Genomic DNA, 14824 nt, shown 5'->3' on the forward strand with positions numbered 1-14824 from the left:
GGTCCTGACATGATTCCCCTTTGGGACTTCCTGCCTGGGGACCTTTATTGTTTAGAGACTTCCTTTTCTCCTTGCACTGGTCCCCGGCAGTTTCACGTTTGCTATTTGTGTTCATTAGTTTCACCTGTGTCAATTATGTTTCTTATTATCTTTTGTGTTCTCCCTATATATACCTCCTCACTTCCTTTGTTCCCTGCCGAAGCATTAGTTAACTAGTTTGTGTGATGAGTGTTAGTTTGCCTGGAAAGGTGTCCCATCCGGTCTTATCTTTTGTTTTTTACCGTTTCATCCTGTTCCCATGTGTTTGTATTTTATTTTGCCCTGGAAATCCCAGGAGAAATAAATCTTGGTTGACCAGCATTTGGGTCCTACCGCCTCTCCTTCTCTCCAGCACCTCACCAGTACATGACAACTACACATTGATTTATATGTACACTTATTCACTGTAGCTAATCTGTAAGGTCACTTGTCTTGTTTGACTCATACAGTGTATGAAGAACTGTATATGAACAATTTATTATTTAAACTGATTGACTGAAATAAAATCAAAGACATCAGTAGGGAGCCCCTGGATTTCTTTGGACCAGCTGTTCCCTGTCTGCAGATTGAACGTTCCTGAGTGTGATTACCAAGTGGTGCAGTCCTGCTACAAGAAGCTCATCACACACCAAATCACCAGAACATTCTCATATTTAGGTTTTGGGAATTCAGTTTGCTAAAAACTTTGTGACAGTACCATAACTTTAGATTATTCTCTGCTGGTAAGTGGGAACTGCTGAGTGTTAGGGCAGATTGTAGTGGAGACTGGTTGTATTTTGTCTCTACAAAGAATACAGGTGACGCTTTGGTCATAACATTGCATTTAGTATAATTTTCTGTAGTGTGTTTTATAGTTTTCAAATTCAATAGATTTTCCAAAGGTTGGCAAAAACAATATTTCTAGTGTGTTTGTAAAATTAACATTTATTTTAGTTAGAATTTTGAGTTAAAGAACTTTCCATTTTAATTTACCAATCTCACAAAGTTCTTACAAGGAATTTTGAAATCTGCAGTAAGTGAAATAGACTTCTGAAAGAAGACCTTTTAAAAAATAAGAACTACATACTTCTTATTTAGCTTAACAGTCCTGTTCATTTCTGTTTGTACTACTATTTTTGTTTGGGTTTCAGAGGTATACCAGGTTTTAAAAGCTATTCACATTAGTTTCTATAGTTTTAAAGCACAACAACAATGCCACAAAAGGTTAAGAAGTCCCAAGCTGCAAAATTCCACTGGCAGAGGATGAATGACTTTCAGCATGTAACAAGTGAACAAAATGTCTTCAGAAAGATTCCCAGAGCTGTGCAGAGGTAAATGTGTCTGCAAGAGTTCAACAAGGAGGTCAATATGACCCACTACCTAAAGAGTGGATGTCACAGTGATGCTCCAAGTATAGTTAGTACGGGTTATGTATTGCAGTATTCAGAACCAGATCAGGCAGATATGCGTTCTTTGATCCACACTCCAAAAAAGCTGATTGTTTGCCCCTACCACCGAGTTCACACACTGCTGGAACTGCTGTAATGTGACATTTACCCATCACAGTGACATAACTGACAGGCTCCAAAAGTGTCACAAGATGTTTGGCACACAGTCCTCCTGTAACAACGAGCTGAAGCCTGTAGTGTTTTACAGCGTGGACACAGTCAACATGAATGATGAAAGCAGGCCTACATCTCACACTGCTGCTACTCCTACTGTGTTGGATGATGGTCTTAGAGAATCAAACACTGATGCTGAGAAACAGCAAGAGGTTCATATAACATCCACTAATATGCAACCTGAACAATCATGTCAGTTCATCCAGTTTCATAACACAGTACAAGGTGACTCCACTAACATGATTTCTGTATCATCAGTGAAACAAGAGGCTCATTCCACAGTCCCTGATGTCCAAACACAACCTGATCCATCAAATGAATTCTGTTTGATTTCACTGCTGTCCCATGATGCTTCTTATAGTGAATCAAATTTACCTGCTACAAATATAAATATATATGCTGCTGCTGATGATTTAAACAGGAAAGGAGAAAATTTAAGAGAAGAGTAATGCACAAGCAAAAGAGAAAGATTCAATTGAAGCATACAGAGAAAAGAAAAAATGTAAGTTGAGCAGGAAATATCAAAACAATGCTGACTACAGAGAGAAGAAAAAAAAATTATATAAAAGTCCATTACAGAAACAATGTTGACTTCAGGCAGAAGCGAAAACAGTATATAACAGCACTACAGAGCTGATGTTGATTACAGACTGAGGCAGCAATCTTATATTACTCAGCGTTATGCACATGACAAAGCATTCAGAGTTCGACACGGACAACTCATGAAACAAATAATGAGAAACAGATATAAAAACAATTTTACCTTTAGGATTATGCATAACATGAGATGTGCAATGAAAATAAAAAGGAAATACAGATGGATGAATAGGCAACTATGTCAGATTGACAACCCATTGATGCAACAGGCCATATCTGTTTTCAGATCAAATATAAAAGCTGGTCCCACTTATGTGTGCACTGTGTCATAAGGCATCATTCCCAAACCAGGTGTGACCCTGTATAAGGTCAAATTATGTAAAAAATAGAGAGGTGGTTGAACGGAAAACCTGTGACCAGAGATGGACGCAAAATAACTTCAGGGATGTTGCAAGACAAAGGTTGAGAAACTGGTGAGGAATAAAGATGCAGTCAGATTCATGCAGCCACTGACAGGAACACCAGCTTATTGGGAGAAAACAACCAGAGATCTTTTTGCCATGATCAGACAGTTGGGAACTCCTGCGTTCTTCTGTACATTCTCAGCAGCTGAAATGCGTTGGCCTGAAACTGCCTCTCTCAGTTTGCAGCAGCTTCTGGCTCGATGCAATTTAACACTCAGTGAGTATGAACAATGTCTCAATGTGACGAACAATTCAATTTCAATTCAATTTTTTATTTGTATAGTGCCAAATCACAATACAAATCATCTCAAGGCACTTTACAAAAACTAAAAACCCAACAAATCCCTTATGAGCAGCACTTGGTAACAGTGGAGAGGAAAAACTCCCTTTAACGGAATAAAAAACCTCCAGCAGAACCAGGCTCAGTTTTGGTTCAATCCAATCTGCCTCGACCGGTTGGGGTGAGTGGATAGAGGAGAGAGAAAAGAACAGCAACAATAAACAACAAATAGACACTGCAGGTTGGTGGGACCAGTAACTGGAAAGGAACAGGAAAAATATCCTGAGCAATTTTACGGCACATTACTGAAACTCTACCTTCCTTTCCGATCAGAGCAGGAACTGAAAAGACGTTTTTTCCCCACATATGAGTCCTTCTATAACAGCGGCTGGGTACAGCTACCAGGGTCTGACTGTCCTGAGAGTGTCAAACAAATTGTCAAATGAAACAGAGACAAATATGAGAAAAACAGTGAAGAGATCGAGGAAGCTGTTGAGGAGTATGAACAGAACAGAGGTGTGATCGATGAATGGTGTAACCTGGCACCTGAATCTGAAGTAGTGAGGTTGGAGTGTATTGAAGAACTTCAGGCCAGAGAACCAGACCATGAAAATGAATAGGAGAATGTGCCAGACTACAGTCGTCAGGCTGCTGCTGTGACAGAAACAAACCAGAGCCATCAGAGAGCCACCTGCTATTGACCCCATAGTGTTACGCCAAATGTTTCAGAACCTGAACCAGAAACAAGCCTGTGTGTTCTATATAGTCAGAGACTGGTGCATAAAACGAGTTTGTGGCCTAAATCCAGATCAGTTTTTCTTTTACATCAATGGTGGAGCTGGAACAGGAAAGTCACATCTCATCAAATGCATCCACTCAGAGGCATCTAAGATACTGAGCAAACTGCTGAGACATGCTGAGGAGGCCGACATATCCAAACCTACTGTCCTGTTAACAGCTTTCACTGGAACTGCAGCCTTTAATATATCCGGCACAACACTGCACTCTCTGCTCAAGCTGCCCAGAAGCCTAAAGCCTCCATTTCAAGGACTGGTAACCAACTGAATGAAGAATAGGATGATGATTCCTGCCAAGTCTTTGCCTCACCTTCTCTCTGACTCTGACACACTTTAGACCAACCACAACATCATGCTGCTACAGCTGCACTGTCAAACAACAGCAGACCCATCACTGCTGGACACGTTTCTCCTGCCAGTGTCCATGTTTCCTCAGAAGAGACCATAAGGTAGTTTGTTTTTTATTACAAACACACAAATCTGTGCTCATTCATGTATTCATGTTGTATCAGTTCATCACGCCTGATGACAGGGTTGTTGCTTTTGTCTTTTATGTTTCAGCTGAGAATATATTTCAATTGCAGCATTTTCCTTCTTCTTCCTACAGGAGTTTATTCATCGTGGTTTGTCCAGTTCAAAACACTGCAGAGGATACAGGTCTGTAAAACTCCTCTTTATAAAATGGCACTGGATACAAAAGGGTTTTCTGCCTTGCAGCAGTGTTTAAGGCAATTAGATTATTGTGGAAGATTTTACTTTTGAATAAGCCCTGTGATGGACTGGTGACCTGTCCAGGGTGTACCCCTGCCTTTCACCCAAAGAGAGCTGAGATAGGCTCCAGAAGATCCCTGTGACCCTAAATAGGAATAAGCGGGTATAGATAATGGATGAATGCATGGATTTTACTTTTGAATATGTTTGTTTGTTTAATTGCCTTTAATTTATTACAAGATCTTTCTGTTTCTCTTGTCAGGATGAGCCCCATAATCCTGCCTTCATATCTGTAAATCCACTGGTCTAAACAGTTCAGTTCAGTGAATCCCCCACATGGTGCTGCAGGGAAACTCGTGCACATCAGTCATCAGTATCAGCTTCAGTGTGACAGTGTCTTCTTTCTGCAAGATCAATTTTCCACCTAAATAAATTCAGACGGTAATAATTTTTGTTTATTGTTTATTTTAATCCTGTCATACAACAGCCCTACATCAATCCATTATCAACTGCTTATCCTTCTAGGGTGGCAGGGAGCCTGGAGCCAATCCCAGCATGCAGTGTGTGAGCGATAGGGTCCACCGTGCACAGATCAGCAGTCTTTATCACAGGGGCATGTGTTCAGACTGTGGAAGGAGAAAACCCAAGCCAGACTCGGCAGCAACAACAACTGCAAGATCCAATAATATTAACTGGAGGCAGTGGTTCTACAGCAACCTGAAATGTCAAAGGTCACAAAGCAGACAGATTACTATTGGACAAAATGAAGAACAGGAAACCAATTTAAAAGTCCCATTATCGAACAGTATGCTTATTTTGTATTCTATGACATTTCTTTCATTTTTCATTATTTTCATTGCACCATTTCATTCATTTTGATGTCATGCTTTTCTTTCCTCTTTAATCGGTTTAAAAATATGAAAAACATTTAGTCATTTAGTTGTTGATAATTCTTAGTTTACATATGCAGGTAAATGAATTAACCCAGAGGAGAGGACAGATTTTTAAAATAGTCATTACAGTGGGGTATCAGCTGGTAGGTATGTGAAAGGTTTTCACATTTGTGTACTTAGCTTTGGGCTAATCTAAACCCAAGGATATGGTCAGCAGTCATGCTGTGTATGTACCTTTAGTGTTTCATTCTGTGAAATCAAAGCTCAGGCTATTCAGAGCTTCTTCACAATACCCACAACACCACTGTAGCTCAGATGAGCCACACCTAATGGTTTGACTGGGAGACAAATGTTCCCACAAACAAGCTACGGAAAACCCTATTGGATTATACCCCCAGGGGTACTCGGGGGGGGGTCACCCCACAGTGCCAAGACCCTCCATGCTCCACAAGCTCCACCCTATGTCAGGCAGTCAGAACACCGCCGGGTCATGTGGCCTGCTGCCAACAAGGAAAGAAAGTGGCTCCAGTTCGATGAAGACCTGGACCAAGTCCTTGAAGTTACTGCAAGAGGAGATGCAGATCAGAAGTTGCGGTCGATGTCTGCAATGATTATCAGTATTGGTGCTGAACGGTTTGGCATAAAGGAACAACATCCAACCAGAGGTCTAGGGGAGCCAAATAGATGGGAGGTGAAGATCAGCCAGCTTTGGCAAGAGCTTAGATTGCTAGGGTGGCAGTTTAAGCAGGCAAGGGAGGAGGAGAAGGCTGGGCTGGCAGAGCTCCAGTACATCCTGTGGGAAAAACTCAACACTCTCCGTTGAGCCGAGTGGCATAGGAGGAGGGGTGGGGAGAGATCCAGGAAACATGCCGCCTTCATCTCAAATCCCTTTAGTTTTACCAAGAAGATCCTCGGGCGAAAAGAAGTGGCCACCTTGCTGGCACCGAAGTTAAGGTTAATAAGTACCTCAGTGCCACTTAGAATGACAGTGCAAGAGAGGAATATCTTGGGCCATGTAGGACCTTGATAACTCCACCAGACCACCAGAACCCACCTCACTCCTCAGTGTGGACATCTCACTCCTCAGTGTGGGCAAGATATTTTTTAGTATCGTTCCTCCTGAGGAACACCTACAGCAACACCTCCATGCAGAAGGGGGGAGTTCCAAAGGTTCCAGGATGTATCGAGCATACAGGAGTCATCACCCAGCTGATCCGGGAGGCACGTGAAGGCAAAGGAGACCTGGCTTTTGGCTATTTGGCTGGATCTCGCCAATGCCTACGGGTCCATTCCACACAAATTGGTGGAAACCTCGCTTGACCGGTACCATGTTCCAGGCAATATCAAAGACCTCATACTGGACTATTATAGCTGCTTCAGTTTGAGAGTCACTTCTGGAACAGCAACATCCACTTTCCATTGGCTTGAGAAGGGCATTATCACTGGATGTACTATTTCTGTGATATTGTTCACCTTGGTCATGAATATGCTGGTGAAGTCAGCAGAGGTGGAGTGTAGAGGCCCACTCCCCAACTCAGGTATGCGGCAGCTCCCTATCAGAGCATTTATGGATGATCTGACAGTGACTACAACATCAGTCCCGGGCTGTAGATGGATCCTGCAAGGCCTGGAGCATCTCATTAACTGGGCCCGGATGAACTTCAAGCCAGCCAAGTCCAGGTCCCTGGTTGTGAAGAAGGGGAAGGTGACAGACCAGTTTTGTTTCTCACTAGGAGGCATCCCGATTCCATCTGTGGGAGAGAAAGCAGTTAAGAGCTTGGGTAAGATCTATGACTGCACCTTGAAGGACACTGCAGCAATCCAGGCAACAATGGAGGAGTTGGGAACCTGGCTGACAGCAGTGGATAAGTCAGGGCTACCAGGCAAGTTTAAAGCCTGGATCTACCAACATGGCATTTTGCCACGACTTCTCTGGCCACTGCTGGTCTATGATGTCAGTAGTCTGACGGAGGAGTTTATGGTTACCCGAGCAAGAGAGGTGCTGCTGCATAGGGACTCCAGTTAGTTTAGTTACATCAAGGTCTTCTCGGCTGGCATAGAAGTAAGAACCAGCAGGAAGTGGAAGGCTCATGTGGCAGTCGACCAGGCCGAGTCACGGTCACCACTGGCACTATGACCAAGTGCTGCGGGTCTTTGCGGAGGGGATCTCCACCAGTAAATACTAACAACCCACAAGGCAGTCCATCGCCTTTGTTAGTGCTGGGGAGAAGTCACAACAGCTCAGGACTGGCAGCTGAAGGTCGACCTAGGCAGTTCAAATTCCCAGAGAACATCGCAGTAACCTCTCTCAGGCCAGACATGGTCCTGGTGTCAGAAACAACAAGGCAAGTGGTCCTGCTGAAGCTGACTGTTCCCTGGGAAGAAGGGGATGGAGGAGGCAGGTGAATGTCAAAGCAGGGGATGGAGGACCCAATGCAACTCCATTGAGGTTGGATGCAGAGGATTTGTCGGCCAGTCTCTCATCAGGGCACTCAAGATGCTGGGCATGAAGGAACTGCACAACAGAAGAGCCATCAAAAACATCACTGACGCGGCAGAAAAGGCGTCAAGATGGCTGTGGATCAAGTGGGGAGAACCGTGGACCACACAAGCTACTTAGACACAAGCTGGGGCCTGATCAATCCCAGCTGGGTCGCCTGGGCGAGGGTGTCTCATGTTGTGAGACCCGAAACACCCAGTGACCCCAGTATACATCACTGCTGATGTGTCTAAGTTGCACATAAGTGTATATTAGAACCATGCTAGTGCTATGATGACTGTCAGTCCAGGACAACTGAAGCTTGGAGCCCTGGACAAATCGGGACGTTAGCCTAAGGCTAATAGTGATGGGACGCTCAAGCCCGTCTGCTCGACACAGTATCGAGCTTTTGAACCAGAAGTGTCACTGAGCAGTGTTTTGATCCCTGCTTCAACATGCCCAAAATCGAGCTAGGCCTTGTTACGTCACATGACGTGTCGAGCTGCTTCGCGGGAATTTTGAAGGAGCTGAGCTTTTCGGTATGTCAAGGCTTTAAAAGGTCTGTGTCACTACTCAAACCGTGGGTTTTTTGAGAGGAGGAAATTGCTAGAGACATTATTATTGCCATTTGAATTGTAGTCAGGGAGAGTGTTAGTTTACATTTAGGTTTAGGTATATTTAGTTTAGTTACAAACACTGAGTAAGACACACACACCACACACCTATTCACACACCAGAATGACATAGAAACAGAGTAGGTTTAGTAATAGATAGGTAAGTCAGAGAGTGAGTTGAGGGATTGAAAGTTGTGTGAGATTCTGCGTGTGAAAGGTGACTGAGTGAGTCCGTGAGTGAGGCAGTGAGGAAGGGACGTGGTGGAAGAACCAGTGCCAAAAAGAGCACCCATATGCCTGGGAGTACTTTGATCTGATTAGCCCCAAAAAGGTCAAGTGCCTGATTTGTGCTCAGGAGATGACATACAACAGCAACACATCCTCAATGCTGTGACACCTGCGCTCACATGCCAACTACATCAGTGCCATGCGAGCAGGTCTTTTCCAAAGCTGGAGAGGTAGTGAGCCACAAAACGAGCAGATTAAATCTATTAAATTACATCATTAAATTAGAATAAAACTGTAGAAATAATTATTTTTCTAAACAAAAATCTTTGAACCCACACAAATGCCAAAGTCTCTGAAATACCCCATTTTTAATATAAAAACCAAAGTTATACTTTGAGTTATACTACCAATACAATTTTACTATTACACATATTTGCCTCATCAAGGCTGCCTGTTGTACAAACTGAGTCTTTAAATATTGCATTATGCAAAAACAAACACAATGACACACCTTTGACAAAATAACTTTTATTAAAGCCTCAGAGAAAGATAGAATGTGAGATCCATTAGAGCCTGAAGCAATGAGGCTCTGTCAGGACATCCGCTCAGATGTAGTTCAAAGCCAGCCAGCAGATGTCACTCTTCTGACTGTATCAAATGCTTCGAAGCAGTGTGTCGTTTTCAGGGCAGTTGTCTCAAAGTCGTTCAGTGCTTCATAAAGCTTCGATTTTCCCATCACTAAAGGCTAACCATGATGTGTATTGTAACATATCCATTAAAAGTGTAATGCTTTAGTCATCAGTGTCCAGTAAAGGACATTATGATATACACAGAAAACAAGTTTGTCCCTAGTGAAACATGTTAAATAGGTTACAGGGTTACTCTTCAATCATTCCCACATCTTAACAAAAATGTTAAAGTTCACTATTTAGTATATATGTTTTACACAGCTGCTGACACACTTTTGATTAACACAGTATTTTGTGCACTTTGGCAAAGAGCATAAATAGCAGCGATCAAAACAGTGAACAAAGATGTCTAGACGTTAAAAAATATCAATATTTATGAAAGAGTTTTGCAAGTGCCGTATAAATTAAGTTTTATGTTTCTTTTATTTAATTTGTTTTTGTTTTTTGATGCAATCTTATGTGTTTGATAAAAACACACTGGCAATTGAACTCTGCATTTTATTTTATTGATAATTTGATACAGGTTATTTATTTGTTTGAATTCCAATGGGTCCAACCTTTCATTACAGTTTGTTTTGCGAGTACCATTTTTATTCGTTTTTATGTTTCTTTTGTGTTCTTCATTGCTTGATAAGTAGACTGATTATTAAACTGTACATTTCAGTGTATATTGCAATTTTATTTTAAATTTGTTTACATCAAAAGGGTCAAATCTATAGCTTGTGTTTTTTTATGTATTTTGTACATTTATTTTGTCTCATAGTTTTAAAGTTTTTAAAAGTTTTTTTTAAAAAGTTAAAAAGTTAGTTTTTAAATTTGTATGCCAATAGGCAAAGTCCATTTTAAGCTTATATTAGTGTTTGTTGGCATTTATTTTGAAATAAGGTTATAAAAAGTCTTTTATTTTGAAAGGACAACATGCTGCAGGAGACTCGCATGATCTTAGATTACAATCTTAGCTTTACTTTGAATATTCATTATACTTTACTAAGGTATAATAACTGTGATTAAATAACTGTAGACTTTTATTGTGAAAGGCCAGACATGGCCTCTTGGGAGAAGACACCGCATGGCTGACATTGAAAACATCCTAAGTCAGTGTCTAAAGCTGTATGCCAATAGCCAAAGTCCATTTTAAGCTTATTTTGTTATTTCTCAGGTTTTATTTTAAAAGAATCCAGAACAAAGGCTTTTATTTTGACAGTGCAGCATGCTGTGAGACATTCAGATGACCCTCAATTGAAGATGGAATCTTGAGTTTGAAAGTCCAACCATGCCCTCCTGGCTGACATTAAAAATGTCCTCAGTTGGTGCCTGAAGCTGTTTTTCAATAGCCAATGTCCATTTTAAGTTTCTTGGCGTTTATTTGTAAAGAATGCAATGAAAAGTGTCTGTGTGTCTGTATGTTTATGTGTATGAATGTTTGTGTTTGTGCTCATCTGTGTGTAATTGTATGCGTGTATTTGTTTTTTTGTGTCTTTGCATGTATTTGCATGTGACTGTATCAATGAATGTATATGTTTGTTTGTGTGTCTGAGTACATCTGGACATGTGTGTGTCTGTGTGAATGTGTCTTTCCACAAGTATGTTTATGTATTTGTTTTTGTGTGTGTGTGTGTGTAGCTGCATGTCTGCATCAATGAATGTATATGTGTGTCTGTAAGTGTCAATGTGTCTGTCCATGGGTGTCTGTGTATATATGTGTGTGTGTGTGTGTGTGTGTTTCTGTGTATGTATAAATGCTTGTGTGTATCTTATAGTTACCATGGAGATGTAACCTGTTTACAGTCTGCTAGACAGATTAATTTAAAATAACCCCCTCGAACTCTGGCTAACCACGACTAGACTACGACTCCTACTGAAAAAATGTTGTGATTTTATGAGACAAGACTCTTCTTATCGCGATGGTATGAAAAATTTGTCTGTAGGGTCAGACGTGGCCTCTCGAGCGATTTACAAAATCCCCCATCTCAGCTTTCCAGCTCAAAATCCTGGTCTCATTTCACATGGGAGTGAATGGAGTAGTTGGATGGTTCTCCAGTCCTTTTGAGGCTCAGGACAAGAAACATGAAAAAACAGTAACAGATATCAAAAAGCTGAATACAAGACTGATAGATTAATGCTTTTAGATCTGTTTAAAGGTTGAATGGTGTTTCTAGCTGAAAGTATGCTGATGTGCAATATGCAAAATGTGCAATTGCCCACATTTGGTATAATAAACCAAAAGGATTCTCTATTTTTAACAAAAAGTTTGAGCCATTTCAATTTCAAAACACCATTCATTATATCAAAATCAATCACATTCATACCTCCATCTTCATAAGTCTTAACCATATCATCCTTTCTAATATAATGACACTTATTTCTCCAAATGAAATTAAAGTTTACACTGTTAATTTTTTTGATCATCTTTGTCTCAGATACCAAAGTACATAATGCACCCTTATCGGATCATTCCTCCATAGACCTGGCTCTGGAGTCCACAGAGAATACAAATAGGAAAAGTAAAAGTTATTGAAAGGGTCAAGCAAACATTCAGCCCCCACATTGGTTTAAGTTAGTGACCATTTGCTCTGTTGTAAAATCCTCACACAACACAGTGGAGGGCAACTGCCAAGTTGATCATGTTGACAGTGCAGTAGCCTCACTGCATGAAACTCTTGACTTTGTGGCCCCTCTGAAAAAGAAGTTAGTGAATCAGAGATTAGCTCCATGATACAGTTTACATATTCATACCTTAAAGCAGGCATCACGAAAGCTGGAAAGGAAGTGTCATGGAAATTTCTTTAAGTTTGAGAGTTGCTAATTCTCAGAAACAACCATAAGTGTGATGAATCATCTCAGGTTTAATCGTCCAGAGAGGACGTCCTTGCAGAAAATCCTCTGACTTTGTGTTACAACACCAGGTTTATATATCGTTGTCACAAGGGGTGGGCTCCTGTGGGAGAAAACCCTACATGTTTGTTCAAGTGTCCTTTATCTTCAGGCCTCTACCAGCACTAAACAAATTGTTGGCAGTTATTTACAACCCTCTACAACCATAAAACACTAAGAAATCACATACCATGCATGGGTTAAGTAGGGTCCAAGTGACCTGGTGTAAAACCCCCAGAGAAGTGGCGTTCCATAAATTTAAAGGAATTTTATCTAGCCTAGTCTATTAACATATGAAAAAGCTTTCTATAAAGCCAGAACTGCATACTATTCATCACTAATAGAGGAAAATAAGAACAATCCCAGGTTTCTTTTCAGCACTGTAGCCAGGCTGACAAAAAGTCACAGCTCTCCTGAGCCCAGTGTTCCCTTAGCTCTCCGCAGTGATGACTTTATGAGTTTCTTTACAAATAAAATCACAACTATTAGAGATAAAATTCAGCAGATGCTTCCTATACCTGCAATAAATGAATCTTCTACTACAGTAGCTCTTGAATCATCTGTAAGACCTCAGTTATGTTTAGACTGCTTCTCTCCCATAGATCTCTCTGAATTCACGTCAGTAGTTGCTTCATCTAAATCATCAACGTGTCTCTTAGACCCCATCCCGTACAGAAACAGTACTGTTAAAAGTCACCAACGATCTTCTCTTACCCTCAGATAATGGACTCATTTCTATACTTGTCCTCAAGACCTTAGTGCTGCATTTGACACTATTGACCTGTTATAAAGTGCGGGGTGCGGTGATGAAGAAGGTAGGACCCAAAAGCAGGACACAAAAGTTTTATTTTATTCCTGAATCTCCCAAGGCTCAGGCATAAATACAAAAAATCCCTGTCCGGGAACAAGACACCACTCTGGCAAGGACAGGCAGACAAACAGGTAACCCCTATGAACATGAAACGAGAACCACTACAACTACAACTATTCAACTAATGTTCCGACAACAAAGAAAGGAAAAGAGGGAGTTCAGAACAAAAGACTAATTAAAGCCAGGTGGAAGTAATTTAAGTAATGGAACACAAGCTTCCTAAAACATAGGAACACAGGAAATTCAAAAACCAAAATAAAAGTCGGACAGGAAACAGAAACCTAGGACCATAACATGATCACAGCATCTTATTACAGAGACTGGAACATGTGACTGGTATCAGAGGAACAGCATTAAAATGGATCCAATCCTATTAATCAGACAGATTCCAGTTTGTTCATGTCCATGATGAACCTTCCACGCGCACAAAAGTTAGTTATGGAGTTCCACAAGGTTCTGTGCTAGGACCGATTCTGTTCACCTTGTACATGCTTCCTTTGCTTCCTTTAGGCAGTGTTATGAGGGAGCACTCTATTAATCACCACTGCGATGCAGTGGTTAGTAAGAGTATTCAGTTTGGCAATGTGGTGTGAAAGACAGCCAACCAATGACGAGAGAAAAAAATTATGGTTGCCAATTCAAAACTGTGTTTCCTTAATGTGCTCCTTGAGAAAAAAAACATCCTCTGAACCAATCTCTGCTCTGACTAGTTGATCGATCAAAGACACATTGACAGCTTTCCACGAGGATGACTGGCAAAAAAAAAAAACTCAGCTGATCTGATCACCTTCACTATACCTTCAGAAGGAATCATCAGTCCTCCATTGTTTTTTAGTTTAAGCAAGTGGTAGCTCTGATCAAATGACACAGGCACAGCATCTGTCACCAAGCTAGCACTGCACATATAACAGCACAGTTTCATTAAAATCTAGCAGACAACAAACCCTGAAATGGACACTAGAGCACTGTCCACAAGGTTTCCAAGACGGGTTGGCAGGTAGCTGTGGTCATACACGAGTGCAGAGATGTTTACAAAAGGAGATGGAAGGTCTTTAGATTCTTCTGCTGCTTGAGTACACAACATCTCAATAGCTGACAGGGACACGGTCTCACTCTGTTCTACCACATTGCCTGAAATGCTTGGTGAGACACTGCACCGGACCATGAGATGGCAAAAAATGCCCTGTAACTTGCCTGCAGTAGGATTGTTATTCCAGCCTTCTAAAACACAAAGACAAAACACTTAAGGAATAATTGACCCAAAAACTGAACATTATTGCTGGACTGACAGGTAGGTAAACGAGAAAATCACTGGAGTAACAGGATAGTAATCCAAAGGGAAGCAGTAGAGTTTGGGTGACACAAAGACAGACGTGGACAAAGATAAATCATTGTCATTTAGAAATAAGATTTTGTCAGTGTTCAAACTGGGATTTGAATTAATCATGCATTTAATACTGATATTTGTGCTTTTCAGGGTATATTTCTTTTTATAATTTCCACATTTCATAAATCCTTACCTGATGCCCTGATTGAATTGAAGAGGAGCTCCAAGTGATCCTGGCTAAATCAATAGATGTAGAGATATCGCTGACATTCTAACAACTCAGAGTTGACTCTTTACATGAACATAAGCTTGATGATTTTAAATAATCTCTTTGATTGGTGAAGGGGTGTGCCATCTTTC

General features: G+C 41.0%; 1 pseudogene; it reads left to right on the forward strand.

Moving 5' to 3' along the window:
• Positions 1-5731: 5731 nt before the first annotated feature.
• On the forward strand, positions 5732-7568 carry LOC113124694 (uncharacterized; annotated as a pseudogene).
• Positions 7569-14824: the final 7256 nt, after the last annotated feature.

This window comes from Mastacembelus armatus, chromosome 12 (genome assembly GCF_900324485.2).
Source record: "Mastacembelus armatus chromosome 12, fMasArm1.2, whole genome shotgun sequence".
NCBI lineage: Eukaryota > Metazoa > Chordata > Actinopteri > Synbranchiformes > Mastacembelidae > Mastacembelus > Mastacembelus armatus.